This window comes from Microcebus murinus, chromosome 30, assembly GCF_040939455.1.
Source record: "Microcebus murinus isolate Inina chromosome 30, M.murinus_Inina_mat1.0, whole genome shotgun sequence".
Classification (NCBI taxonomy): Eukaryota; Metazoa; Chordata; class Mammalia; order Primates; family Cheirogaleidae; genus Microcebus; species Microcebus murinus.
This window is the reverse complement of record NC_134133.1, coordinates 6022090-6043324: the sequence shown is the minus strand read 5'-3', so window position 1 is coordinate 6043324 and position 21235 is coordinate 6022090. Positions and strand designations below refer to the sequence as shown.

The 21235-nt window shown below is 41.1% G+C and overlaps 1 long non-coding RNA gene across 1 annotated transcript in view; it reads right to left on the bottom strand.

Moving 5' to 3' along the window:
* Positions 1–21235, bottom strand: part of LOC105862199 (uncharacterized) — an 88361-nt gene that overhangs the window by 66338 nt on the left and 788 nt on the right. The window lies entirely within an intron of this gene.

Here is a 21235-nt window from a genome sequence, read left to right as displayed (position 1 = left end):
ATGCATAATTTGCCTATCTACAAAACATATTCTTTTCTTTCATTAGTGTATTAATTTATCTTTTTTACTCTAAGCCAATTCACATCTTTTTTTTTAAGCTGGCCTTTTATTTAAAACACAATAAAGTCTTCAAGCCCTCTGAGGCGCCCCCCACCTCCTTTTCAAGCCTTGCCCACACGTACAGTAACAGCTACATGGTTTAAAACGCTCCTCATTTCAATAGTCACCTATGGTTTACCTCTTTCATTTCAATTAGCATAAAGAGATGTTTTTTTAGAGTTGGAGACCAAAGCCTACTCTTCAATGGAGGTAATAACTAGGTGATGAGTTCAAATAGGGGGGGAAATATCTATGGAAAAAATGGAGAGGAAAAGAAAAGGAGAGATGACTTTAAGACGGCTTCAAGTTGCAACAAGCATTCCTCCCACCCCCCCACTAGTCCACCCTGTGTGTTTTTGTTTGTTTCTCTTATAATTTAGAAGTTAATTTGTCTACACAGGAAATTTAATTCCCCATCGTCAATAAAAGAGCGTTTAGAATTTTCTGGGACAGACATGGGGACATGTCAACTCTGGCAATTAAGGAGAGGACTGATTTGTGGGTTTGACACCTGGCATTGTGATCTCTCTTTCTAACTGGAACTGAGATTATATCCTTACTTAAAATCCAAGCAAAGGAAAAACCACTCCAACAAAACCAGAGGCTGAAACTGCTTCCGATGTCATTTTACCTTGTAGGGTCAAGTTTCCCTGCTTAGGGGAAAAAAAAAAAAAAGAGAGACCAGGTGCCCCCCTAAATTATAATAATGTTTTAAAATTCTTGCTATTTTTAAAACCCAAATGTGTGTCTCTCACAAAAAAGACAGAGACTGAGACTCTGCAAAGTAGTTTCTAGACTGACTACAGTAAAAAACCAACAGATAGCTGCCTTGAGAGGAAACAATTAAATGTTCTTATATTTTAGAAAGTGATGATTTCGTTTGTTTCTATCTTTTTTATAATAATTGGTCATTTCACCTCCACTGTTAAGGTCAAAGGACTCTTTTATTATCTCTCCCCAAATCTATGTTATCAATAGAGATTTTTCTGATGTTTTATACAATACCACTTTGGGGGCAATACAGTCAAATTAGAGGGAGATAAAAATTCCTTTTGTGTATTTTATCTAGTACATCTCCATCTTCTTTCATATCCCAATACCACTTAATTATTTTTCATGACTTGCTTTCAGATGGATTTATAAGGTCTACAACACTTATAAACATTTCCTTGTTCTAGAATGCTCTACCCCAGATAAAAAACATATACTGAGATGTGCAAAAGAAGCCAAATCTACAGCCCTTTGAAATGATATCCAGTGAACACAGAGGTGGGTAACATTTGAGCACCATTCATTCATTCACTCATTCATTCATTCAACATATCTTACTGACTGCTTTCTGTGCAGCAGGCAGTTCTAAGCACCAAGAATCCAACAGTGAACAAAACAGTAAAAACAATCTGTCCTCATGGAATGTACGTTCCGGCAGAAGAATCAGGGAGAGTGGGGTGAAGGTAAACATAAACAACAAAAAAATAACATGTGGCATATTAGATGGTGAGAAGGGCTAACATAGAATGAACATGGAAAATGTCTTCTCCATGCAAGAAAACAAGCAGACTTCATAATCTCTCGGATAATATGACTAGAACTGAGAACCACTATTCATGGATCTTGAATTGGGGTTGTCTAGTGAAAGCCACATTTCCACTGCTACTTATTTGGAAATTGTATAAGCTTAACGAATACGTTTATGTAAAAAAACCAAAATCTCACTGCTTTTTACTGATATTTGTACACCGATGTTCATAGCAGCATTATTCCTAATAGCCAAAAGAGAAACAACTCAACTGTCCAACAATGAATGGATAAAATGTGGTGCGTATGTACCTATAATGGAGTACTATTTGGCCTTAAAAAGGAAGGAAATTCTGACACATGCCACAACATGGATGAACTTTGAAGACATAATGCTAAGTGAAAATATGCCAGATACAAAGGGACAAGTACATGATTTCGCTTATATGAAGTACCTAGAAAAATCAAATGTATACAGACAGAAAATAGAATGGTGGTTGCCAGAGGCTGAGGGGAAGGAGGAATAGGGAGTGAAGCATTTAATGGGCACAGAATTTCAGTTTGGAAACATGAAAAATGTCTAGAGATGGATTGTGGCGGTGGTAACGGCTGCACAGCAATGTGACCAGGCTTAATGACACTGAACTGTATGCTGAGAAATGGGTGAAATGGAACTTTTAATGTGATGTATGTTTTACCATGATTAAGAAAGAAAAAGTCCCTCATTGAACATAACCTGAACACTTCCATGTTTTAAGCTACTTGACTGAAATGTTGTCATTTGTGACCACCATATATATAAGCATACATACACACAAGGTCAATTCCTTCTGGGAAATGTCTCTATACATACTTAGACAGTCTACATTGTACTCCGTGTACTCCGTGTCTTCAAATTCCCGCGAATGCCTGCCTTTTGAAAAGTTAGTGTTCTGGGTGGTTTTTTGTTTTTTGGTTTTTTTTATGGTTATGAAACTCCCTACAAAGAAGGTTGAGACCCAATTCACACCTGCTGCTCAGTTTCTTGAGTTGAATTAGACCTGCATTGTGACAATGGAAAGGTTCTATATCTGCAGCCTAACATGGCAGCCTCTACCCACAGGTGGCTAGTGAGCACTTGAAATGAAGCCAGTGCAACTGAGAAACTTAAATTTATGTATTTTCAGTTATTAGAAAAATTTTAAGTATGTCTGGGACAACATGGGTATGTGACTCTACTTTTTCAACTGTAAATTTCATAAAATCCATAGAGATCACGTTTTTCCAATGAAAACTGTTACACTACAAGTGTAAAATACACATTAGATTTCAGACAGTAAATAGATATATTAAAATTAATTTCACCTGTTCCTTTTTTACTTTTTATACAGTAGCTACTAGAAAACTCAAAAATACATGTGATGCACATATTTTACTGAATAGCATTAAGCTAGACAATTCTTAAGAGCCCTTGCAATTCTCTGGGGACCTTTACAAGCATTTTTTAAAATCCACTCTGCTGGCTGGGCGCGGTGGCTCACTCCTGTAATCCTAGCTCTCTGGGAAGCCGAGGCGGGCAGATTGCTCAAGGTCAGGAGTTTGAAACCAGCCTGAACAAGAGCAAGACCCCGTCTCTACTATAAATAGAAAGAAACTGGCCAACTAATAGATATAGAAAAAATTAGCCAGGCATGGTGGCACGTGCCTGTAGTCCCAGCTACTTGGGAGGCTGAGGCAGCAGGATCGCTTGAGCCCAGGAGATTGAGGTTGCTGTGAGCGAGGCTGATGCCATGGCACTCACTCTAGCCTGGGCAACAAAGTGAGACTCTGTCTCAATAAATAAATAAATAAATAAATAAACAAACAAACAAAACAAACCACTCTGCTATTTAAACTGAAGCCCATAATTGCTGAATCTGGGTAAAAAGGTTAAATACTTTAATATTTTTATACTTCCAACAAAACGTAAGAGAACAAAGGTAAATAAAAGTTTATATTAGTAGAGTATTATTTAGTTCTCAGCATTATATTTAGATGTGTGTTCATTTTTAGGTCCCAAGCCCAAACACAGTGCCTAGCAGAAATTAGATGCTCAATAAGTATTTTGGGGTGAATATTAAAACCAAGATTTGCATTCTGACCAGACTCTTAATTAAAGTACATTTGATGAGAACATTTATTAAAGACGAAACAGCATGAGGCTGCAAGCCAGAGAAAATAATTTGGCATTGGCTTTCATACAGCACGAGATAAAATGAAGCCAGGACACTGAAATCAAAGGTTTGCTTTTCCTCAGAGGACTTTGAAAATCACTGGAAGTCACGTTCCTACTTGGCGATAGCAAAGCATCTTTCGTAGGAAAAGTGCGTTGTAGATGAGTACTATTAATCATCAAATTATAGATGGCGAAAGGGAAGCAGTATGACATTAAGTGACTGTCGAAGTCACATCGGGGGCTCCCCTCTTCTACCTGGGGACTCAGCATTCTTAGTTTTTCCTTCTCCCCTATTCCTCATACCACCCCGACAGGCTCTCCAGAGGAAACAGAGAAGCAATTTACCAGTTAAAATGAGGTCGCAAATAAAGACGGCTTTCACGAAGCATGTGTTCTAACTTCATAACCTTAACACGCTCAGAGTCCAAGAGGGAATTAACATCATTGTCACTAACTAGTTGAAGGCTCTGGGCAAAGACCCTTGTATTAACATCTTCAGTCAAAATTAAGTTTGTTGCTTTTTTTATTTTTATTTTTTTTTTTTACAAATATACCAGGTCCTCAAAGTGTCCTGCCCTAGTGTTATTGGCAACACCAATCACCTGAGAAATGGTGGTTTTGCATCAATTAGGTGATTGACTCATCTAACAGATCTTATTCTCTTTATTGACTCCCCTATACAGATGTCAAATTCAGAAACTCCCATAATTAGAACCAAACTTCCTGCTACCACATCTTCCCTTTTAAAATTGAATTAGAAGTTTAATTCCACAAATATTTATTACTTAGACCCAGAATGGACTAGGAATTATGAGTATAAGTAAACAGTGTGCCTTTCTCGCAGCTTTTTATTGCTGGGGAGTCAGCTGTGTATGCAAACAAGTGGAGTATTACGAAGAGACTGAGGTTGAGCTTCTAACATGACCTGGGAAACAGGTGTGAGCAAGGTGGGAAAGTAAGGAAGCTGGGAGAGAACAAAGAGAAACCTGGGCTACATTTTAAGAGATGAGTGATACAACTGTATTAACTCCCCTAAAAAAAAAATAAAAAAAAAAAAAAAAAAAAAAAAAAAAAAAGAGATGAGTGGAAGAACAGAAATCAGCCAGGAGATTTCCGGTTTCAAGAAGGCAGCTAAGAGATCCACCGCTCCCTCTGCACCCAGCCCTTGCACACAAGAGACGTCTCAACACCCTCGCCCCTGGCTTCCTCCCCAGCTCTCTCCAGGAACACTGCTCTAGTTGAGCTCCTCGGTGCCTTCTACCTTACCAAAGCCAGCGTCGGCCGAGCACTCATCTTTCTCAATCCCTTGGCGGCATCTGACACAATCAATCACCCTCTCATTCTTGAAAGGCTTCTTCCTTTCGTTTCCCTAGCCTTGACCACTCCCCTTCCTATGCCCTGACTCATAAAATATTGGAGTACCTCATGGCTCAGTCTTTGACTCTATTCCCCTTTCTAGCCATTCCCTTAATATTAGCCAGTGATGTTAACCAGTCCGTGATTTTAAATGCGATCCCCTAAAGAGCAACTCCTAAATGCATATCCTCGGCTCTGATTTTTCCCTTCAAATGAATGTCCACTCTATACTCAGGTATCTAATAAGCACGTCAAAATTAACATGTCCAACATGGAGCTCTAGATTTCCCCCCTCGAGCCTACTCTTCCCATACAGTGTTCTCCATCTTTGTAAATGCTGTTACTCCTCCTCCAACAGCTACGGTCAAAATCTTGGGATCACCCTCAACTCTTCTTTGTCCGCCTCCTACCGTACATATAATCCATCGACAAGTCATGCTGGCACCAATTCAAAACATGTCCCAGATATGACTATTCATGACCACCAGGATCCTGGACAACCTCACCTGGACTACTGCAACCCCCACCTGAGTCTTCTCCACTCTTCTCCCTCTTTCCACCACAGAGTCATCTGAATGACACTCTCCTGCCTACAAACCTCCAAGGCCGCCCGTCACCCTTGAAATAAAATACAGACCTTTTATCACAGCCTGGAAAGTTCTGCATGATCTGGATCCTGGCTACCTTTGCAGCATTATTACCCTTGACCTCTGAGCTCCATCCACACCAACGTTCTTCCCGCCCAACTCAGTGCCTTTGCACTTGCTAACGCACCTGCCTGGAAGGTTCTTCTCTCCCTAACTTCATTCAGGTCTCTGCTCAAATCTCCCCTCTTAGTAGAGCCCTTCCCTTACCACCCTCTCTAAAATAAGATACTCCCTCCCTCAAAACTGCCTTATCGTCACAGTACATAACACAATGTACATGACATTGTGTCATGTACTCATTTATTAATATGTTTGTTGCTCTCACTGGAATGTTAGCTCCACTATGGCCAAGACTAACTTGTCACTGGCGTAGCAGCAGCCCCTATCACAGTCAATACCGTGTTTCCCCGAAAATAAGCCCTCCCCATAAAATAAGCCCTAGCAGGATGTCTAAGGATGTGTGCAATAGAAGCCCTACCCCAAAAATAAGCCCTAGTGCTGGGCGTGGCTATGAAAATAAGCCCTAGTGCTGGGCGTGGCTATGAAAATAAGCCCTAGTGCTGGGCGTGGCTATGAAAATAAGCCCTAGTGATGGGCGTGGCTATGCAGCGCATCTGCACAACCCATGCATTTCATGAGGAGCAGGAAAGAAGACAGGCAGCCCTTCTCATCTGCCCCATGAGAGCTCTAGTGCTCGATAGGAGAGGATCAGGGCCAATGGTTCCAAAGGAGATAGAGTTGCAAGAAATTCAGGATGGAATTCAGGGTTTGGAGGGTGATGATGATGTTTCAGAAGACAACAACTCTCTTTGAATAAATGTAGATTATTGTACTGTACTTAAAAAGAAAATAACAAATCCCCTGAAAATAAGCCCTAGGGTGTCTTCTTGAGGAAAAATAAATATAAGACCCTGTCTTATTTTCAGGGAAACACAGTAGTATCTGGCAGCTAAAAGGCACTTGATGAGTATATTTTTAATAAAGTAGAAGAGAAAAAAAGCAAATACCTATATAACCCTGCTTAAAAACAAGAAGAGAAACATCAAAGAAGCAAAAGAGAGCAGAGAGGCCAAACAAGAGTCAGTCAGAGAGGGTGGCCAGGAGCCAGGAATTCAGAGAGAAGGAAATGATCACAGTCAATGAAGGCAAGAAAAGGTGCTAAATCTCAACAATAACCAGGGAAATGTGAATATGCCCAAGATACCATTTCTTACCCATGGCATTGGAAAAATTAACGGAGTGTGATTTAATTGTCGCTAAAGACAGGGAAAACGTTCTTTCCTATGCTGCTGGTAGGAGCATAAATGGGTATGGTCACTTTGGAGGGCAATTTTGTAGCATCTACAAAACCTGAAAACGCACACCTTGGTCTATGTATGACCTAACATCTTCACTTATATCCTAGAGAAATGTTAACACAGTTGGACAATGAGAAACATGTGAGAATACTTACTAAAGCTTGGTTTGTAATAGTTAAAGAATTAGGAACAACTTGGACATCATCAGGAGAGAAATGGATAAAAGTCCCATTTTGTAGTCATATGATAGAACAACATATAATATTTATAAGGCATTAAGTATATCTACATGTGATAATATAGACACCTCACCAAGACACACTTTTAAGTGAAAAGGGAAATTTGCAGAATGATTCGCTATAACATGTCTACTAAAAATATGAATGTACAATATTACTATGTGTCTTACAAGGATATTTGTATGTCAGAGGGCACAAAAGCAGGTGGATTGTCAAAAGGGACTTTATCTAATTTATCTGCAGCACTTTAGTATTTTACAGATAATACATGAATATATGTATATGTGTGGGTTTGGGGGTTTTTGTTGTTTTCTTTCTTTTTTTTAACAGACAAGGTCTCACTCTGTCACCCAGGCTGGAGTGGACTGGCATGATCATAGCTCACTGTAACCTCAAACTTCGAGGCTCAAGTGACATTCCAGCTTCAGCCTCCTGAGTAGCTAGGACCACAAGTGTATGCCGCTACACCTGGCTATTTTTTAAATTTTTTTTTTAGCAGCCTTTTTCTTAAAGTATAAGGAAATTAGCTGGGATAATTGGAGATTTAAAAGAAGGCCGGGCTGGGTGCGGTGGCTCTCGCCTGTAATCCTAGCTCTCTGGGAGGCTGAGGTGGGCAGATCTTTTGAGCTCAGGAGTTCGAAACCAGCCTGAGCAAGAACAAGACCCCATCTCTACTATAAATATAAAGAAATTAATTAGCCAACTAATAGATATAGAAAAAATTAGCCGGGCATGGTGGCACATGCCTGTAGTCCCAGCTACTCGGGAGGCTGAGGCAGTAGGATCGCTTGAGCCCAGGAGTTTGAGGTTGCTATGAGCTAGGCTGACCCCACGGCACTCACTCTAGCCTGGGCAAAAAAGTGACACTCTGTCTCAAGAAATAAAATAAATAAATAAAAGAAGGTCAGTTATGGTGACTCATGCCTGTAGTCCCACCTACTTGGGAGGCTGAGGCAGGAGGATCGCTTGAGCCCAGGAGTTTGAGGCTGCAGTGAGCTATGATCACACCGCAGCACCACAGCCTGGGCAACAGAAGAAGACTCCATCTCTTAAAAAATAAAAAATAAAAAAAATGAAAGAAAAAAAACCCTGGAGAAGTGGCAGTGTGTGAAGACATAAATTCTTGACAGATGGAACAGCATATGCAAAGGCCCTGTGGCTGGAAAGGTGTAATGCTGGTATTTCAATGGACCTTTAAGAACACAGTTTTTGTTTCTTGCTATTCTCTAATTTCCTGAGTGCAAGAAAGAGGGAGAGAATACAAATAGATCACATACCTAAACACTTTACCTTGCCATCTTGCCCCTGCAAAAGCCTATTTCACAGTTGCAAATTCAGTATCTGTTTGAAGATAAGACTCTTACACCTGAGGGTGCATCTTCTCTAGTCTGAGTTAATTAGTAAAGTACCATAAATAATCAAGGTAATAGCCTCTGAGAATGAGCAGCTTATATAATTCATAAAATAAGAAAATTCTGATACAAAGTCAAAGCATTTCTTTAGCCCCACATAGAAGAAACAAGCAGTTGATTGCTAAGATTTTTACTTTATTGCATCTATTTTCATTTGTAGAAACTGCCTGCCTACAAGAAGAAAAGTCTGTTCCTGACTCCAACAAAAACTTGCCAGAAATGCGTTTCCCACATGTTTTAATTTTGTTTGTTTTCAGAGAGGGTCTCTCGCTCTATTGCCCAGGCTGGAGTGCAGTGGTGTCATCATAGCCCACTGTAACCTCAAACTTCTAGGCTCAAGCAATCCTCCGGCCTCAGTCTCCTGAGTAGCTGAGACTGATTTTTTTTTTTATTCTTTTGTAGAGAAGGGGCCTCACTATATGTTGCCCAGGCTGGGCTCAAACTCCTAGGCCTAAGTGATCTTGCCACTTTGGCCTTCCAAAGTGCTAGGATTACAGGCATGAACCACCACAACCAGCCTTCCAAAATGTTTTTGAGTGCAACCCACATTAAGAAATCTGTTACACTTAGCCGGGCATAGTGGCGCATGCCTGTAGTCCCAGCTACTCGGGAGGCTGAGGCAGAAGGATCACTCGAGCCCAGGAGTTTGAGGTTGCTGTGAGCTAGACTGACGCCACGGCACTCACTCTAGCCTGGACAACAAAGTGAAACTCTGTCTCAAAAAAAAAAAAAAAAAAAAAAAAAAGAAAGAAATCTGTTACACACTATAACCTACCACAAACAGATATATAGGCAGATATATATACATAAGTTTTGTGTTTCAAATAAAACTACAAAAAATTTATCTTTAAAAAGTCAACTGGGGAAATTAGAATATAGACATAGCAAAATTTTATTAGCAATGATAATAATTACATTGTGGATATTTAAGAAAATGTCTGTATTTTTTAAAGATACACACAAAAGTATAGAGGGGTGAAATGAATATCTGGGATTCCCTTTAAAATATGTCTGCAAAAAAAAGAAGACATAGAAGCTAAGCTAAGGAGAAACTAATGTGAAGAATCCAAGGTAATAAAAACTGAATTGTTAGATCTGAGCAATTGGTGTGTGCAGGTTCACTCTGCTATTCTCTCTGCTTTTGAATATGTTTGAAATTTCCATAATAAAAAAATAATTAAGTTAAAATGAAATGAACGTACTCTTACCCTTATTGTGAACAATGCTTTCTGATATTTTTCTGGTTTTTTTTTTTTTTTCTTTTAAGAAAACAGAAGGGGAAAAAAAAAATACTAGTGATGAGCCTCCAGCTAATTTCATGATGCACCAAAGCCTTGTGATGCCCGGTTTGAGATGCTAGCTACCTCCCACCTCCATTCTGCCCGTACGGAATCATTTGAACACAAAAGACACTTTTTGGTCACTTGAATGCAAATTCAAAATGGAAAGCCTAAGTCTCTGTGTTTCCAGCTTCTAAAAATGTAATGCTTCTTGACATTTCCATAGTTGTCTATTTAAGTTCAATGTAAATAGCTGCTGCTACTTTGGGAGTGCCTGATAATGTCTATCACAGTACAAGGATATATGTCTCTCTGGTGACATCTAAATGTTGATCTTGTAAATTCTGCAGCAACACATAATGTAGTACAAAGATATGCCAAGTAGCATCAAAGACTTTTTTTTTTTTCAAAATCTGGGTTTAATCTAAATGTCAAATCAAATTTAGAGGAAAACAAATTACAAAGTGTATTTAGATGACTTCAGCTAATTAATCCTCCCCATTGATAACATTTTGAACTTTGGACACAAAGGTTGTGAAATGCTTTCTTTCTGTTGTTACTGAGAGCTGCTAATTTACAAAGCAAGTTAAACTGTATAACCTAAAATTTTTTAAAAGACAAATGCTATTTTTGTACTATGTGGGAATTTCCAACATTAAATAAATCTATCTATACCCAGTGTTTTTATTGTGCTGAGATGGGGATTTAAAAAAGAACCCTATGATCCAAAAGATAGATATATTTGCTCTCTACCTTCCTTTTGCTAACCTAGGGGAAAGTGTCCGTCAGTTCTAAAATGTCACTCTGACTTCATGAATACTTTCCTTGCCCTGTTTTCCCAGAACCATATGTACCAGACACTGTTGGCTGTCTATCTAGCTCTCCTTTCATTGCTCCCCTATCTCCCTCTTGTCAACTACGACTAGATTTTATTCAGCTATCACCTTTTCCCAAGACATTGAGTGCTTCAGGGAAGCTGCCCCACCCCAGTTGGTACTTCTAGGAGATACATTCCAACTGATCTAAACAAGGCGTGCATATCTCCTTCTCTTTGCCATTGATTGGTTTAGGAACAGACATGGGATAAAATTTTGGCCAATGAGACAGGAGAATAAGTCAGCCAGGAGGGCTTCTGGTAAAGGTTCTCTCGCTCCAAGGGGACAGAAGGCTGCTCACCTGGACATTGTTGGAGTTGAGGTCCAGCAGGTGAGGCTGGACCTCCAGCGGCATCTTTCTACCAGCCTCAAGGAAACCTCACACAGAAGACAAACAATCTATAATAGAATCACACTAAAACAGACTTGAGGCCCTTACTTCTGGGTTTCTTGTAATATGAAATGATCACTTTCCTTAGTGTTTAAGCTATTTGCATGTTACTTGCAACTAAGAGCGCTAAAGGACACATTCACTTTAGAGAATTTCAGGCAAAACTTCAAACCCATTATTTGTTAAGCCATTTGTGAGAGTCAACTAAGAGTGGATTAGTATGACTCCCAGACAGCTGGTCATTTCAGTTCCAAACAGAAAAACAAGCGTACGAGTTGATAGGGTGTCAAGCAAAGACCCTAAAGGTGCAAGTCTCTGAAAAGTTGAGGGTACTTTATAGAGCAAGCAAAAAAGGCAAACAAGAAGAATGATGCCTAAGTTAACTCTATTAGAACGAGGAGGAGGAGGAGGAGGAGGGGAACCTCACACATCTGAATTTCACACATCATTATCCCCAATACGTTTGGAAGCATGACTGCAAGATGTCAGCTGCTACTGAGAAAGATCTCAGCATTATGGCCAATTATGAGACAAGCTGTACTCTAAAAAGGATGTCCAAATGGCTAAAGTTCTGAACACATACATGAGATGGGATGCCCTATATACCTCAGTACATGGCACTGCACAGTGTATGTATACAAGCAGGCAATTTCTGAAGTTAAATATCAGCAGAGGGAGAGATGCTGATCTAATCCACTACCTGGAGAAAGATAAAAAACAAAAAGAGGGAAGATTGACTGAATTTTGACACCAGATCTTTTTAAGGTAAAGGACAGGCTAGGCCACCCTCATCATTCTGCAGTCAATAGAGAACTAGCATAATCGCTGGATCACTCTCTGACTTCACCAAGCCAGTGTATAACTGATCATTTCCATTTCTAATTTTTAGAAAGGCATGCCTGGTGAAAGAAAAGGTAGGTAGGACTTGGTTTCCATTTTTTTGGGGGGGGTGTAATATGAAGATAATATGTTTTGACTCCAGAAACATCTTGAGCTCCTTGAAAGAAAGGAACCATGCAATTTTAAAATGAGAATAATTATATATTTTATGTAAAAGAGTTATATGCTTGGCTTATGATATTTAAAGCAAAATGATCACAGCATATGTTTGTTTTATATGATCTGGGAAGTGACATTCGATTTTAGAACATTGCCTGGCACATAGTAGGCACACAGATATTGGTTGAGGGAATATCTGTTAAATAATTGCCAGAAAAAAAGTTTAAAAGGATGAAGATATGTTGTTTATTCATCTGAATGAGGGGAAAAGACTTTAACTTCTAAAACTTCTAAATAAGTTTAAAGCCTTTTTTTTTGCATGATATAACTTTAGCATAAATTATTTCTATTATTACCTTTGGGTTTTTTTTAAAGCTGGCAATTTTTTTTAAACTAGCAAATATATTTTTAAACAGTTTCTAAAACTAAATTAAGCTTGATAATTAGGTGTAAATTGAGATGTGAGTGGCAATTCTATTTAAACTCTTTAAAATCCATTCTATACTTGTCAGTATTCTTAATACATTTGAATTTTAGAAGAATTTGAAAGGAGATAATGTTTAGGCATATCTGCCTGCTATGGAGTCTTCTATGGATTTATTTCAAATACACTCTTGCTTTTATTTTTAAAAATCCCATAAAATAAATCTAATAATCCAACAGGATTTTCATTAGTGGGGCAGGACATTATAAACCATATTTGAAACAGCACAAAATACATTTAATTCTAATCTGACCCACACATGTACTATTTCTTAAAAGCTTATCAAATCTAGACCTTTGAAAATGCATACACTGTAACAGATTTTTTAAAAACATGATGGAAAATATATACCACCCAGCTAAACACTCTCTTGATTTAGAATCGAGGCCTATATGTTTCTATTTCCATAGTGACTATTGCTGTGGAATCGACATGTTTTAATTTAGATATGAGATTATAAACATCATTTGGAGGCAGAATTTATTTTCTTCTCCTACAATTTCTGAAAATTGATCAGTCTAAGTGCCGAACAGAAGCAAATTCTGGAGCAGGATTTAGCAATTATCTGGCTCAAGGGTCACTTGTGACTAACGAAAGTGAATTTTTCACAGAAACTCACGGCTTTTTTAATCTTTAATCCTTCAAAAAAATGCCAATTTTTATACTTTATAAAAAATAAAGAATGCATTCCTAATCAGGCCTCCCTAGGAAGCATTTAAACTGTGCTAACAGTATAATCGTTTAAAAAAGGAAAAAAAAAAATCAGGTAATTAGATAAGTACACATTCTGCTAACATTTTTCTCTACATATCCTAAAAAGCTGAAATGAAACATTTTATGGTCATTAATTATCTAAGAAGAGTAGTAGTTAAGGTGTGACTCCCATTTAGGTCAAACGAAAGTTAGCAACTGAAATCATTAATGAAAGGGAAATAAGACAATGAATTATATTCATTTATCAATTTTTTTCAATGAACTTGTGGAACCCCTACTAACCCTGTGCTCAAGAGGTCCATGGATGAGGGTGGGCAGATGAGGAAACCGGCAAGGTGGCAGAGGCTTGGGCCACCATGGGGAGAGCTGAAGGTGCTGGCAGAGCATGAAGGGAGGTGACTGCGGGTACAGGAAAGGGTCCTGAGAGCTCTCCAAAAGGAAAAGTTATAGACACAGAAAGGAGTTGCTTCCTAAAACAAACAACAACGAAAGTCACAGACGACTCTGGAATCACATAGCCCAGCTGGCACGAAAGCACGCGCCATCCCATCCCTCACGACCTGAAGCTCTTAAAAAGCCACACTAATTAAGGTAACCCTTGAAATGCAGCTTTTTGATTCGGATGAATAAGGTTGGAAAACCCCTTCACATAAATTCAACCGCTCCAACTCCTGCTTGCTTTTTTTTGTCTTCCCTCTTAAGGGCAGAGCTAAACCGAAAGTTTATGCAACCCAAGAATGGCTAGAACTGCCCCACCTTCAGAAGCCAGCTACATAATCCAGAAATGGTCTGCAACAAAAAGAAACCGAGTCTGCAGGCAGGAAACCATGAGATGTCAGCCATGAACAGGGGGTGGGGAGGGGAGACGGGACGGCGAAAGAAGACATTATTTTGCTTAATTAATAATCAGCTAGCCTCATCAATGACGGCAGAAAGCAAAAAGTGAAGGCTCTGCAGTATTATTTCGGGCTTGGATTTTCTCTGAAAGTCCTGTCCATGTTTGCTGAAGATCTTTCCCAGTTTAATGAAGTGTGTCTGGTATACTCTGAAGGCACCATATTTAATATTTAGTATCTAGTGTCAGGCTTATTGATTCTTTGACATGATATTCCATGAAGACTTGCTGGGACTCTGGAGGCCAGGAAGAGCAACAGGGTGGGTCAGAAGGAGCAAGACCACCATTCGTGCAATACTGACTAAACTCTTGCTATGCGTCAGGTTCTATCTGGGATCTGAGGAATGCAGCAGCAAACAGAACATATAAAGACCCCTGCTCAGCGGGGCGCGGTGGCTCACACCTGTAATCCTAGCACTCTGGGAGGCCGAGGCGTGAGGATCGCTCAAGGTCAGGAGTTTGAGACCAGCCTGAGCAAAAGCGAGACCCGTCTCTACTAAAAATAGAAAGAAATTAGCAGGACAACTAAAAATATATAGAAAAAATTAGCCGGGCATGGTGGCGCATGCCTGTAGTCCCAGCTACCCAGGAGGTTGAGGCAAGAGGATTGCTTGAGCCCAGGAGTTTGAGGTTGCTGTGAGCGAGGCTGACACCACGGCACTCTCTAGCCTGGGCAACAGAGTAAGACTCTGTCTCAAACAAAGCAAAACAAAACCCTGTTCTACAGTCTAGTAGGGGGAGGTAGACAATAAATAAAGCAGGGAATGGAGACAGGGAATATGTAGGGCTGGGAGAGGCAGAGAGGGAAAATTTGCATGGGGGAGGTTTCACTTGTCGAATAGATTGGTAGGGGAAGGCCTACTACCATGATGTCAGAGGGCAAGATCTGAGCGAAGACTTGAAGAGAAGCACGATCCATGGAGGGAGGAAAGGGTTCTAGAAGAAGGCACAGCAAATGCAAAGTCCTGGGGGAGGAGCTTGCTTGGCATGCACGAGGACCACCAAAAAGGCCATGTAGCTCGAGCAAGGGGAAGAAGGCAGGTGAGCTCAGAACATCCACTGGAAGGAATGAGGAGGCTGAGAGTGTCGAAAGTCACAGTAAGCCTTTTATCCTGAGTGGCGATGGTCAAAGCACTGGAGGGCTTTGAGCAGAAGAGTGGCCTGATCCAACGTTTTCCAACAAGTATTTACGGAGCACCTACTGTGGGCCAGCACTGCGCTGGGTCACATACTCGGGTACTGGGAAAATACTAATGAATGAGACTGACACAGTCCATGCCCTCCTGGGCGTTGTATCCCAGTGGGAAAGAACGAAAAACAAATGAAACAGCTCACAGAGAGAATTTCTAGTTCTGATAAGGCTATCACACCAAAAAAAAAAAAAAAAAAAAAAATTCAGGCACTTGCATAAGAGTAGACGTAGTGAAGGAGGAGTTCAGGGAAGCTTACTTGGCACAGGGACATCAAGGAAGACTTCCCTGAGGAGGTGACATTTCAGGTGAGTCTTAAAAGGATGCAGAGGAGCTAGCTCTAGCTAAATATGCGGCTGGGGGAAAGCACACCAGGCTGAAGGAACTGCATGTTCAAGGGCTCCCAAGAAACAAAAGGGCCTGGCTTTTGCCAGGACAGAAAGAAACCAGCCCAGCTAGTTCCCAGAGCGTGCAGGAGAGAGGGAGACGGGATGAGTTTGGAGCCAAACCAGGCTAGTACAGGAGCCCAAATATGAAACTGGGGAGGCAGAGAAACGGTCAGACATCATGAGAGCGCTACAGATGAAAGGCTGTGACCATACTTTGAGGATGCACAGAATCTGGCCACATCCAGGAGGAGGAAGACACCACAAGGAGGTGGGGGTGATGGGTGGCTCTTCAGACCTGGCCTCAAATGCCAACTCAGCCAGTAACAGCTGGGGCCAAACTGGAGCCTTTGGGAGGCTCTGTCTTACCTAGTTGAAATGATGACCCTTACACCTTGCAGGTTTGGGAGAACTAAATACAATGTTCATAAAATTCCCTGTGCACAGTACGTGCCAAATAAATGACAGTTATCATGACAGAATGTAAGTTCTGTTGACTGGAGTTTCTACCCCCATGGTTGAGGGAGAGCATGCAGTCAGCAGCAGCGACAGTCTGAACCTTACATATCATTTTCAACACACACATAGCTTGGCCGGGCGTGGTGGCTCACACCTGCAATCCTAGCATTCTGGGAGGCTGAGACGGGAGGATCTCTCAAGGTCAGGAGTTCAAGACCAGCCTGAGCAAGAGCAAGACCCCGTCTCTACTATAAATAGAAAGAAATTGATTGGCCAACTAATATATATATATATAGAGAGAGAGAGAGAGAGAGAGATAGATATATAGAAAAAATGAGCTGGGCATGGTGGCGCATGCCTATAGTCCCAACTACTCGGGAGGCTGAGGCAGGAGGATTGCTTGAGCCCAGGAGTTTGAGGTTGCTGTGAGCTAGGCTGACAGCCATGGCACTCTAGCCTGGTAAACAGAAGTGAGACTCTGTCTCAAAAAAAAAAAAAACAACACACAATAAAGAAATCCCACATAGCTTTATTCATACCTCCCGCCTAAACCTGTTGAGTGCCAACAAGGACCCAGGCGTGGAGCTTGGCACTGGACATACACAGGGCAGGGGCCTGGTGACAACAGGCCCCTGCCCTGTGGTACTTCCAGTGGACTTGGGGAGCAAACAAGAAATGAACAAGGAAAGGCATGACTTGTGATAAGTACTATGAAGGAAAAGAATGGAAGAAATGGGCAAGGAGGAGGAGAAGGAGGAGGATGGAGGAAAAAGAAAGGATATCCAGGATAATGAGGTGGAGTGAAGGGAGACAAAGGCTTTTTCTATCGATAAGCCACTTTTGTAAGACAAACTTATTCCAAGCGTTAACTACACAGTATTATTTAACTCCTTTCTTTTCAGGAAAGGCTCTTCAGAAACAGGCTACACTCCAAGGATGAGAAGGAGCCAGCCTCTGAAGAGTGAGGTAGAGGAGGGAGCACGACACTCACTCGGGCTGGGTAAAGGAACAGCATGTACAAAATACTGGGGAGGGAAATGCAAACCAAGGAAGAAATCAGCCACCATCAAAGAACTCATGGAGAAACGGAAAACTCCCACGTCTCTTCCCTCTTAACAGACACTGCGACATTTATTTTCCCAGAGGACGGAATGTATAACACTGACTTCCAAAGCTATTGATTTCCCACGATCTAACCAGAAGCGATGTGATGAGTACTTTAAGCTCAGAGCAGCCACTTGTGAGTTATACAAAGCACCCCTCGAGGGATGCAATTGCAAACACCGGTACATTCTTTTTCCAACACAATATTCTTTTGCAGTAGATAGTCAGTGGTCTTATGTCAATTTTATAGATTTGAGAGAAAACCGTGGAGACCCTGTGCATCTTCTTCAAATTAATCCTAGACCTACAGCTTAAATCCCATGTTTACTCTGGCTCACTCAGAACATCCAACTCTCCTCTGCCCTCATCCCCGGAGAAACCCTGCAAATGTTATCATAGATGTTTAAGGTATGAGAAATTTATGAGAGAAAATTCTGGCCAAGAGGGCAATTTTACTAAAAGTCATGCATTTTTCATGAATCAGCCACGATACTCAGAGCTTTGGCTTCCTGCATTTCTTTTTCCACGAACTTTGTGCCATGACTGAAGCTGGCTGGCACCTTCTAACTGCTGTTATACAACCCAGCTGGTGCTAACCTACCAGAATTTGATCTTAAAGGTTGAGCTGCAGGGATCCTCAAACTTTTTAAACAGGGGGCCAGTTCACTGTCCCTCAGACCGTTGGAGGGCCGGACTATAGTTTAAAAAAACTATGAACAAATTCCTTTGCACACTGCACATATCTTATTTTGAAGTAAAAAAACAAACAGGCAAAAACACCCACATGTGGCCCGCGGGCTGTAGTTTGAGGACGCCTGGGTTAAGGTTTATGAGCCCATATGAGGGCTCGTGAGCACATCACAATATTCAAGGTGGAAGAGGTAACTTGAAAGAAAATCTGATGGAGGAAGCTGTTCTGTTCATTTTCTGTAGCCTCTTGAAGGATAACAGTACAATATAACCCAATGTCCTCCCCTTTTTGTCTCAGCTACCAGATTTCATGTCAAACACAGTCCTCTCTCTCAGCAATCTTTGTAGCTAGCATAGTTTTCTCCTTGATTTTCTATTTATACTGACAACCTTCTTGAATACATAGGATTCTAGGTAAAATTATATTTACTCATTTTTAGAAAGGAACAAAGGATAAATCTTCTTGCCCCAAATGTGTACCAAGTCTTAGGATTTGTGTTCTTCAATAAACAAAGCACAGACTTCTAGGCTCAGATCCTAGAAGCTAGCCTTCCTCCCATCCTACTGCTTGGCCTCAGGCAACTATCTAAAATGTGTGTTAAGATGTCCTCTTTTTTAGTAGACTACATTTAACAACTTGTTTCTAACATCACGGGAGTGCTGGGGGGGAAAAACCCCACTAGATTATGTCCTACGAGCTCTTTCTAAGCAAAACCACCTTAAATCCCATTATTTTAACCTTTCTCAACCCTGAGCCGCTAGAACCAGCCTCAGCCACACCTTACCCTGAAAGCATTTTTATTCTAAATATAAAAGTAGAATGTGCATAAGGGTGTTCTTCCTCCAAAATTTTCTTCCAGAAACAAAGGAGAGCACTGAATGTTTAGGCCATGCCACCTGAAAGATTTTCAGAACTGTGGGAAGGGCTTCAGGTAGACAATAACAATGCTGGGAAGGAAAATATGATCTTGAACTTCAGATGTCCCGTTTGTAGGATGGCAAAGAGAAGGTGGGCTATGGGTTATCGGCAGGAAAATTACTATATTGATAATGTTGGTTACAGGAAAATTACTACATTGGTCCACATCTTTGGTTGCAAGCCATGGCAAACAACTCTGGCCAATGATGTGGAAAAATAATTCACTTAAATTTTATGAGGGTACTAACAGCAGAAAGGGAAGGCTGTAATGTCAGACTTGGAAGGTCAGAAATTAGAGAAACTCGGGACATGTAAGTTAACAAGACGATCCAGTCTCCTCGGAATGAATGAGCATCAGTTATGTGCAGTCTTATCCCTCTCCTCAAGGGTCAAATCCCAGAGAAAGCATCTGTATGATCCAGCTTGGGTCTCAGGTCTGTCCCTTGACCCGTGGAAGTGGCACGGTAGGGCCTCGCTTCACAAGTCCAGCGGTCTGAGCTTAGTGCAGAAAGGGCAGCTGCCCTAAAGCAAAACCAGAATGCTGATAACCAGAATGGGGCAAGGTGGAGGCTGGTCAGGCCAAAACAAACAACAGAACCATCCCAGTATTTAGGAAGTGTTCATTAGCGGCAGTCACTGGCACTAAGACATCCTACAAACCTCATCATTCTATGAGCTTGTGTAACAGTTCACTCTGTCGTTCCCCTCTCCTGACACTCCAGCTAGGTCTCTGACTTCTGTGACTTCAGGAAGTGTGAGAGAAAGACTGGTATCCTGGAAAGCTCTCACCCAAAAGTCTGTTAAGAGTCTCAAGTTCCTAAGACAAGCAACCACCTCCTTGTGGAAAAATATGGCCTACCCAATATAACTGTTAAACAGTCACATTTAAGTCAAGGATGTGTTGCTTCGGTGATTCCATCTGGAGACTTGGCTGGGAAATGCACGGTTTAAAAACATGGCAGCAGTATCTCTTTCTATAAATTTTTTTACTTTGATCAATTACCATTCCATTCAGTGGAAAAATGGTATGTGGGTCAATGGCCTACACCACCCACTGCCTGGGGGTACTCTTTGTTTTCTGTGGCATACTTTGGAAAACACTTTTTCTGAGTCCCAAGCAATTTGAGCTGGACCAACCAATGGACAATTTAGAGCTGGGGGGGGGGAGGCTTTTTGATTAAATCCAAGTGGATTAAATCAAGGGACCAAGTAGAGTTGTGTTTATGCTTCTCTTAAGTTTCTGGGTGCATTAGGGACTTTAATTATGCCAACAGTGGCACTGACCACCTATTTCAATTAGCCTTCGCCCAGACACATCTTATCCAGTCACCCTCTTTTATTTCCTTTCTAGTGCTTTCCATTATCTGAAATTACTTCACGTTTCTTGGTCTGTTTATCACACGTCTCCCACCATTAGGATGTATGACCCACACGGCCAAAGGCTGTCTTGTTCACAGTTGCATGCCACCACCCAATGCCTGGCACATCAGGCCTTCGATAAATGTTTCATGACTGACTTGCTACAGGATGGAGTGCAACATGGCTGTCCCCAAGACTGGGCTGGGTAACCTAACCACCCATGGGGAGGAGTGGAAGCTGATGTCCAACTCTTAACTTTCGTGTACCTGATACATGCCAAGCGTTGGGAACAAAGCAGATACAGTCCTTGCCTTTGCAGTGCTTATAGCATTTTATTGGCTGAAAAATGCTATAGTCCTACTTGCTCTGCCAGCCAAGTACCCCAAGATTAGAGTGGCAACAACATTAGCAGCAGTAATTAGCAGTAAGAGTAAACAGCTATAATTTATTGAACACCTAGGTGCCAGGTGCTTTACACATTCTATCTCGTTTGAATCTTTTCTAACAACCCTGTTAATATAAAGATTTTAAAGATGAGGCAACTGGGGTCTCAGAATGCCCAGAGAAACCACCTGCGGTCACCCAACTAGTTGAGTACTGAAATCAACTGGTCTACCTGACTCCAAAGCCCTACATTCGACTGCTTCACTCATGCACAGGCAGCTGTTCTCCCATCTCTAGCTCCAAAGGTCCACTTGGTGCATTCCCCTCTAAAGAGGCCTCACCT